This window comes from Ictalurus punctatus, chromosome 20 (assembly GCF_001660625.3).
Source record: "Ictalurus punctatus breed USDA103 chromosome 20, Coco_2.0, whole genome shotgun sequence".
NCBI classification, from domain to species: domain Eukaryota; kingdom Metazoa; phylum Chordata; class Actinopteri; order Siluriformes; family Ictaluridae; genus Ictalurus; species Ictalurus punctatus.
In genome coordinates this window covers 8,875,227-8,884,019 of record NC_030435.2, presented here as the reverse complement: position 1 = coordinate 8,884,019, position 8,793 = coordinate 8,875,227, and positions in this window count along the sequence as shown.

Below are 8,793 nucleotides of genomic sequence, written 5' to 3'. Positions count from 1 at the left end.
ACTCTCCTGAAAGCCTTCATCACATAGTGCTCGGAGATGATGAAAGCATTTCCGGTTCTGACACTCTCCACACACATGCTGCCCTTCGTGCTCTTAGCAATGTTAGCATTGTTAGCACCTCTAGCACTATTAGTGCTGTTAGCTGCAGCCTCAAAGTGAGCATAGAAAGTGTTCAGCTTGTCTGCTGGAGAAGCATCTGCATTCACCGTTCTATTACTCCACTAATACCACCTATTCTACTTCTTTGAGGAAGAACTCATTTTAGATCCAGACAATGACATACATCAATATTACCTCCAATATGCATACTTCCCTGTTGTCAGGAATGACTGGAGACTTTCAGAACAGCATGAAACAGCCACAGACTATAAATGGAAAACAAAAAACTGTACATCTAATCAGATATGGATGGAAGGTATGGTAGCTAACCATAATCATGACAAGACATCCATACAAAATTGTTGGGCAAAGACCCCTACAATAAAGAACAACTGGAGACCATTCTGGGATGACACCAAGTTCAGCTTGCACAGTTTGTGGCTGACCAGGATGAACTTGACAGGGCTATACTTTGAGACCACCACAGATAACCCTGAACCCTGGAAAGCACCAAATACTTCAGCATATACTTGCAGGAGTTACTGACTTGAATGATAGGTATTTAAAATACAGCATAGAAAGTCTCCTTTAACAGTCCCTCCAGGATTTTGTGATTTTGCGATCACAGAAATTCACCCAAAATCAAGGAAATTTCACAATATTCGGAGGAGCTTGCAATTTTTCAAACTGACACCAGATTGTCCGCAGATTTGAGCCAACATGTCATGTGATGTCATCAAACATGCATTCAGCCAAAGCTCGCTTCAATTCACTTGCATCAAACATGAGTACAGCTAAAAGGTCTCATTTACCAACAAACATCACTGTAAAAGATCGTGCAAAACAATTTTTTGCAATTGCAGTTTCGCTAATTCAAGTAGTTTTCTGTAAAAAAAGACAAGAAACCTCTGCAAATTGCATCATAAACTCTGAAGACAGCCTAAGCAAAATCAAGCATTTTTGGCCACAACAATCACAAAAAAAACCTCCAGTATGGACTGCTTGAAATGCAAGCTTCTTAGGGTTTATGATAAACTCACAATGACTACTGTTCTCTGGCTTCATTAATTGTACTGTAAAATTCATTTAGTTCCCATTGGAATCACAATAACAATGACATAAAATGTACACCAATCAGGCATACCATTAAAACTACTGACAGGTGAAGTAAATAAGACTGATCATCTTGTTACAGTGGCACCTGTCAATGGGTGGGATATATCAGGCAACAACTGAACTGTCAGTTCTCTAAGTTGATATGTTGGAAGCAGGAAAAATGGGCAAGCGTAACAATCTGAGAGCCTTTGACAGGGGCCAAATTATGCTGGTTAAAGAACTGGGTCAGAGCATCTCCAAAATAACATGTCTTGTGGGGTGTTCCCAGTATGCAGCGGTTAGTACCTACCAAAAGTGGTCCAAGGAAAGAAAACAGGTGAACTGGCAATAGCATTGTGGGTGCCCAAGGCTCAGTGGTGCACAAGGCTATCCCATCTGGTCCAGTCCCACAGAAGAACTATTGTAGCACAATTTGCCTAAAATGCTGATGTTGGCTATGATAGAAAGATGTCAGAATACACAATGCATCACAGCTTGCTATGTATGGGGCCAGAACAGTCAGAGTGCCCATGTTGACCCCTGTCCACCACTGAAAGTGCCTACAATGGGCACGTGAGTATCAGAACTGGTCCATGGAGCAATGGAAGAAGGTGACCTGGTCTGATGAATCATGTTTTCTTTTGCATCATCTGGACAACTGGGTATATGTGAGTCATTTTCCTGGGGAAGAGATAGCACCAGGATGCAGTATGGGAAGAAGGCAAGCCAGTGGAAGCAGTGTAATGTTCTGGGCAATGTTCTGCTTAGGAACCTTGAGTCCTGGCATGTGGATTTTGACATATATCACCTACCTAATCCAAGTACATCCCTTCAGTGTTCCCTAATGGCAGTGACCTCTTTCAGCAGAATAATGTGCCCTGCTAAACTGCAAAAAATGGTAAAGGAATGGTTTGAGGAACATGCCAAAGAATTCAAAGTCTTGACTGGAATTCCAAACTCAGTCCAATCGAGCATCTGTGGGATGGGCTGGACAAAAAACTACAATCCATGGAGGACCCACCTTGCAATTTACAGTATGTAAAGGATCTGCTGCTGACATATTATGCCAGATACCACAGCACACCTTCAGAGGTCTTGTGGTGTCCAGCACAAGGGGGACCTACACAATATTCGGCAGGTGGTTTTAATGTTATGGCTGATTGGAGTATATAATAAAACACTGAACTAAATATTTTACCAAAATTTGTTTACGATGTAAGAAAACTTTTACATTTGCAGTCTAAGTTTAATTTGGCATGTGTTTGGTTCTGGAAATATTTTATGTATTGACTGTCTGCATCATGAAGGAACTGTATGGTAGGATGTTGATGAAAGCCCAGTGGAGGTAAAGCTGAAGCTACCGAGGCAAATTTGGTAGGGCAGGGGTATCTAATCATATGCACAAAGGGCCAGTGTGAGTACAGGTTTTCATTCCAATTAAGCAGGAGCCACACCTGATTCCACCTGTTTTATTATTTAATCCTGACTTTTAATAGAATATCAGATGTGGCCCTATTTGGACACCCCTACTCTAGGGTCATATGATGTGACAGGGGACTGCAGTCTACTTCTGCAAATAGAGATGTATAGTATTATAATGTGGACTCCAGGCAATGTACAAGGCAGTCTTTTTATGCATGGATAGACATTAACCATGGCATGTGGTCCTTGATCACCAAAGTCTTCAATTTTACTACCACATTTATTTTTGTCCTGATAGCCTGATTGACCAGTTGTAAAAATATAAATTATTGACCCCGTATTTCTTTTCAAAACTGCATGTAAATCATTAAATTCCATTTTTCTTAATTTCTCAATAAATAGCACACTTAGGTTAATTGATCAGTTGCCAGTTCCTCCAAAATCAGATAGTCTTGGTTTGTTGACACAGTTGGTCGCTGTCCAATTCTGAGATGCACACTTTAAATAAAGAGGACAGGTCTTTTGTTTCAAGTGTCTTCTGTCTTCTCAGCATTAATGAAAAGAGCTTGGAAAATATGTCTCTTGCTCCTCAGTTCTTGGAGCAGCCAGTTGTTTTTGAACACCTCCTAAACATGTTGCAAAGCATAAGTCCACATGAGCAAGTCAGCTCTTTTAGATCACTGAATTAAGTTATGACCACATCCACTCACCATGTCAATGCCACAAAGATAATCCATTGAGTATTCTATAGGAGGGACACTCTGGATGGGGTGCCAACCCATTGCAGGGCACAACACAAACACACACTCACACAACCTTTCACACACTACTGACAATTAGAGATGCCAATCAGCCTACCATGCATGTCTTTGGATTGGAGGAAAAAGACAGAGTAGCCAGAGGAAACCCCCAAGACACGGTCCGCGCACACAGGGCAGGGGCAGGAATCGAGCCCCTAACCCTGGGGGTATGAGGCAAATGTACTAACCACTAAGCCACCATGCCCCCCTCGATGTAAGTCACTGATGATATATAACTATTTGTAATTATGCAATGGTTGACCCAGAATTACCACTAGTCAAAAATTACTTTAGAATGAATTACAAGTTGAAAAAACTGCATTGCAGATATCTGAAATTGGAAGAAAAAAAATGTTGTGACTCACAATACTAGTAATAGTCTAGTACTAGTAATATTTTATGCAGGAACAACTTGCTACTGTATATCCATAGCCAGATACTTTTTATTAGCATCTCAAACAAGTCACAGATGGTCTGAACTGCATTTGTGTGGTTTTGTGAGTCCAAATGGCAATTAATTTCAATGGTACATTCTACTAACAGCTTCCCAATTGAAGCTGATGAAAAGGCAGGTATGTTTTGTAGTGTAGTATCATTAATATGAGTGTCTGGATGTTGATACAGAGTACCAAAGTGGATATTCCATATAAGCTTGTTCAAGGTTATATGCAGAGTTGCAAAGTTTTGATTTATTAGTTTGCCATTAAAAAGGTGCATACATGCAATACTTATGTTTATAAAATAAATATTTCACTGACAATCCATAACAACAGCAAACCTGGTTATGACACTAAACCACAGGGAAGCGAGGAGGTGGTAAGCACTTGTGCACTATTCTGTCTAAAGGTAATAATTCAGTTTGGCATGCATGAACAGTGAAGAGCTTACCCTGCACCTTCATGTGTGTGTGTGTGTGTGTGTGTGTGTGTGTGTGTGTGTGTGTGCGCATGGGGATGTCTATGTGTCCTTGTGCAAAAGTCTCACAGAGCACCAAGCTCAAGATTCGCAGTCACAGCCAAGAATCAGTGACCGTACATACTCAAATGTATTCCCATTCATACAGTGAGACATAGCTCTCACCTCAGCATGGCTGACCTTTATCAGTGCAGAATTTCCTTACTGGATAGCTACCCTTCCCTAGGAGACAACACATATATCAGTACTGATTATAGTAGTTCCATCTCTCTGTCTCTCTCTCTTTGTCTCTTCCTCTCTCTCTCTCTCGCTTTCACACACACACACACACACACACACACACACACACACACACACACACACACACACACACACACACACACAAAAACAGTGGCTACAGTCTCCGCAACATTGTAAAGACTTTGTGATGTTTCAGAAAGTGGATTACTAAAAACAGTAGGTCCATATGAAACATTCAGTATTAGTTTATAATGAGAATATTTTATGAGAAGTGTAGAAGAATGTAAACACCATTAAAATGACCTACATTATGTTAGCAAAACATAGTCCTTTCTCTTTTTTTTCTTTTTGCACTCTACATTTTCAAATTGCTACTACGTATCACAGCAGGCTCAAATCAACCTGGGTGATTTGTAAAATGCTTCTTTTACAACCAATTAAATGTAAATAATAATCAAACACAATGTGTTTGTTATAATTTACCTTTGATTCACATGCCAGTTGCTCTGGGGTGAAATGCAACTGTTATGAACCGTACTTGTTAGGCGAAGTTTTTCAACAGAAAAGAAGCAGAACACTACAGGCAAAACCAGATCAAATACAGGAAAAACAATGCTATGCTATGTTATCATTAATATTAATGTTAATAATATTTGTGTTCATTTTGTATGTTCATTATATTCATTAATGTTATTACTTATTATTAATTATTAATGTTATTACACAATAATCACATTAGCAGCATCCTTCTACGTGTGGATTTATGCAAAACACAGATTTAGTACATTCCAGTCGCTGTCCAGTAGACCTATTTATCCTGGCACTCCAGGCACTATATAACCAGCCTGCAGACTCACAGTCCTTTTGGCACTATGCAGCACCTGTAATACAGAACACTGTCCAAAACAATCATGGTGGACATATGACATAAGAAAATGCTATTTGAAGTTATGTGTTATGTAAATATTACATAACTGTAAGTTTTATATACAATTTTTAACTGAAGGTTTTTTTTTTAACTTTGCCATAGAGGATTTGCAAAATGTAACCAAATTAACCCAATCCTAGTCTTAAAAAAACAAATTATTTTATGGCTACAGCAGAAAATATAAGGGAAATGGAAAAGAATTGTTGTAGTATATATAAATGAAAATATGGCTGTCATGAAATGGGAGGTTGACTCAGATGCAATTGCAGCAAGAGCTTTATTGACGAGAGGCAGGCAGACCAATCCAAACCGTGAAACACAGGCATGGTCAAAAACGGCAATGGATCAGGCGATCGGCAAACAGGCATAAACTAGGCTAAACAAGAATCAAATAACGAAGTCGAGAACATGATCAAAACTATGAGACATGAAACTATGAACAAAGGCTTGGTACACAGAAAACTCACGCAATACTTCGCAACCCATAGAGACACACGAGGGGTTTAAATAACAAACGCAATCGGGGTGAAACGCAAAACAGCTGAGAACAAAGAGAACACATATCGGAAACAACCAATGACAAAACGGGGTGGAGACAAGACAGAAATCACAACAAAACACACGTGTCAGAAGTAAACAAAGTCAATGTCACTGACAAAACGGGAACTGCTTGCTCATACTTTGAGCAAATATCTGAATGCTTCTAAAGCCCGTGGTTTTCTATTTTAATAATGATATGCCACTATCTGTATATTAAAATGGAGTCTAATTTCATCCTATAGCAATAAGTGCACAAATAAAAAAATAAAACCACATAAACAGAGGGTTATGTATGTAACAGAAGTTTTCTCATTGCTCATTTACTTGACTTGTACTAATAGCAAAGTTGTCAACTCATAGATGTGACTTGTGTGTGCAGCCTATAAAAGGCTCTTGCTACATCACTATCTGGCCATTCTTGTCAATCCAAGTGACCTAGGCGACCATGGTGAACCACTTGGAGTGGAGAGTGGAGGCTGTGTTTCAAAGTCATCACAAGAGTGTGTAATATGTCTTGATGGGGGACCTCATCAGACAACAGCAGACAGCACTCATAAATAGAGCAAATACCATACTTTAATGAGACTGAGCATCGCTCAAAGTATTAATCCTGTTTCCTACTGATGAAGAGACACACTTAAGTTTTCACACTTCTTTCCTGGCCTAAAGTTATGGCTTGACAATCGTAGTGCATCTGTGAATGTCTGGGTGCTTGTCCCCCCAAAATGGTGCTTGTTCAGTTTTTATGCGCAGTTTTTATTGTTTACTGCCTTTTTTATGTGTTATGTTTGTCTTAGGCTAAGACCTACTGAGAGAACCACAGAAGAGTTTCAGTGCCCATGTATACCTGTACAGTGCTAATATTAACACTAATATTGGCATCCTTGGTAAATATGAGCAAAGAAGGCTGTGAAAAACTGACTTTATTGTTTAACCTTTTGATCTTTTGTTCAAAAAATTTCACAAAAATACTCTGCTCTCATAGATATCAAACAATTGCAAACAAAATGCATGTTTAAAAAAAATGTGTTAAATATAGGTGTGCAACAATTATTGGCACCCTTTTAGTTAATAATTGTGCTACCTCCCTTTGCCAAGATAACAGCTCTGAGTCTTCTCCTATAGTGCCTGATGAGGTTGGAGAATACATGGTAAGGAATCTGAAAACATTCTTCCATAAAGAATCTCATCAGATACTTCAATTTTCGAGGTCCACACTATTGGACTCTTCTTTTCAGTTCACCCCACAGGTTTTCTATGGGTTTAAAGACAGGGGACTGGGATGACCATGACAGGACCTTGATTTTCTGGTCAGTAAACCATTTTTGTGTTGATTTTGTTTGATTTTTGGATGTTTTGGATCATTGTCCTGCTTGAAGATCCAACCACTGCCAATTTTATGCTTTCTGGCAGAGGCAGTCAGGTTTTCATTTAATATCTGTTGATATTAAATTATACTTTTCCATATGGCTACCTCTCTGTGTAGGCCAAAACTATCTCTGGTGTGTATTGCCAGAAAGTTCTATTTTGGTTTCATCTGACCATAGAACTCAAACTCATTTGAAGTTCCAGTAGTGTCTGGCAAACCGAAGACCCTTGAGTTTGTTTTGATGAGAGTAAAGGCTTTTTACTTAAAACCATTCCAAACAACTTGTGGTGATGTAGGTGACTTTGGATTGTATTTTTGGAGATTTTCTGACCCCAAGACACAACAAACTTCTGCATTTTCCAGCTGTGATTCTTGCAGATTTTTTGGCCACTCGAACCATTCTCTTCACAGTGTGTTGAGGCAATATAGACACACATCCTCTTCCAAGTTGATTCATAACATTTCCAGTTGACTGGAACTTCTTAATTATTGCCCTGATGATGGAAATGGGCATTTTCAATGATTTTGCTATTTTCTTATTACCACTTCCCATTTTGTGAATCTCAACAACCTTTGCCACACATCACAGCTATATTCCTTGTTCTTATCCATTGTTATGAATAAGAAAGGGAATTTGGCCTATGTGTTTCCTCATATACCCCTGTGAATCAGGAAATCATGGTTGAACAATATCCTGTTCCTAGTCATCCAGGTGTACTAAAATGTTTTTAAATAACAATGGGAATATACTGCAAATATATTTTTCTCATATGAATTCATAGGGGTGCCAATAATTGTTGCATATCTAACAAAACCCAGCCACTGTCTCCGTGCGCGCACAGGACCAGTGCCGGTCCCAAGCCCAGATAAATGGTTGTGTCAGGAAGGGCATCTGGCATAAAAAAAACCCTAGCCAAACCAACATGTGAATCAACCTTAAAAACTCCATACCGGATCGGTTGACGCCTGGGATGACAACGACCGCCATCGGCACTGTTGCCCAACAGGGTGCCGAAGGAAAATGTGCTACTGCTGGACGAAGAAAGAAGAAAGAAGCTTCACAGACAACACGCAAACGCAGCGACAGAGGAGGGAAACGCATCAAGCTGAAGCGCGAATGCTATAGGACCCACTACGTGGAACTGAAGGTCGGGTCCCTCAACGTTGGCACAATGACGGGCAAGGGGAGAGAATTGGCCGACATGGTAGAGAAGCACAAAACTGACATTCTCTGCGTACAAGAGACTAAGTGGAAAGGAAGCAAAGTGAAAGGAATAGGTGGAGGCTACAAACTCTTTTCGCATGGGTCGGATGGGAAAAGAAACGGAGTGGGCATCATCTTGGCTGAGAAGCACATAGATGGAGTGGTGGAGGTGAAGCGAGTA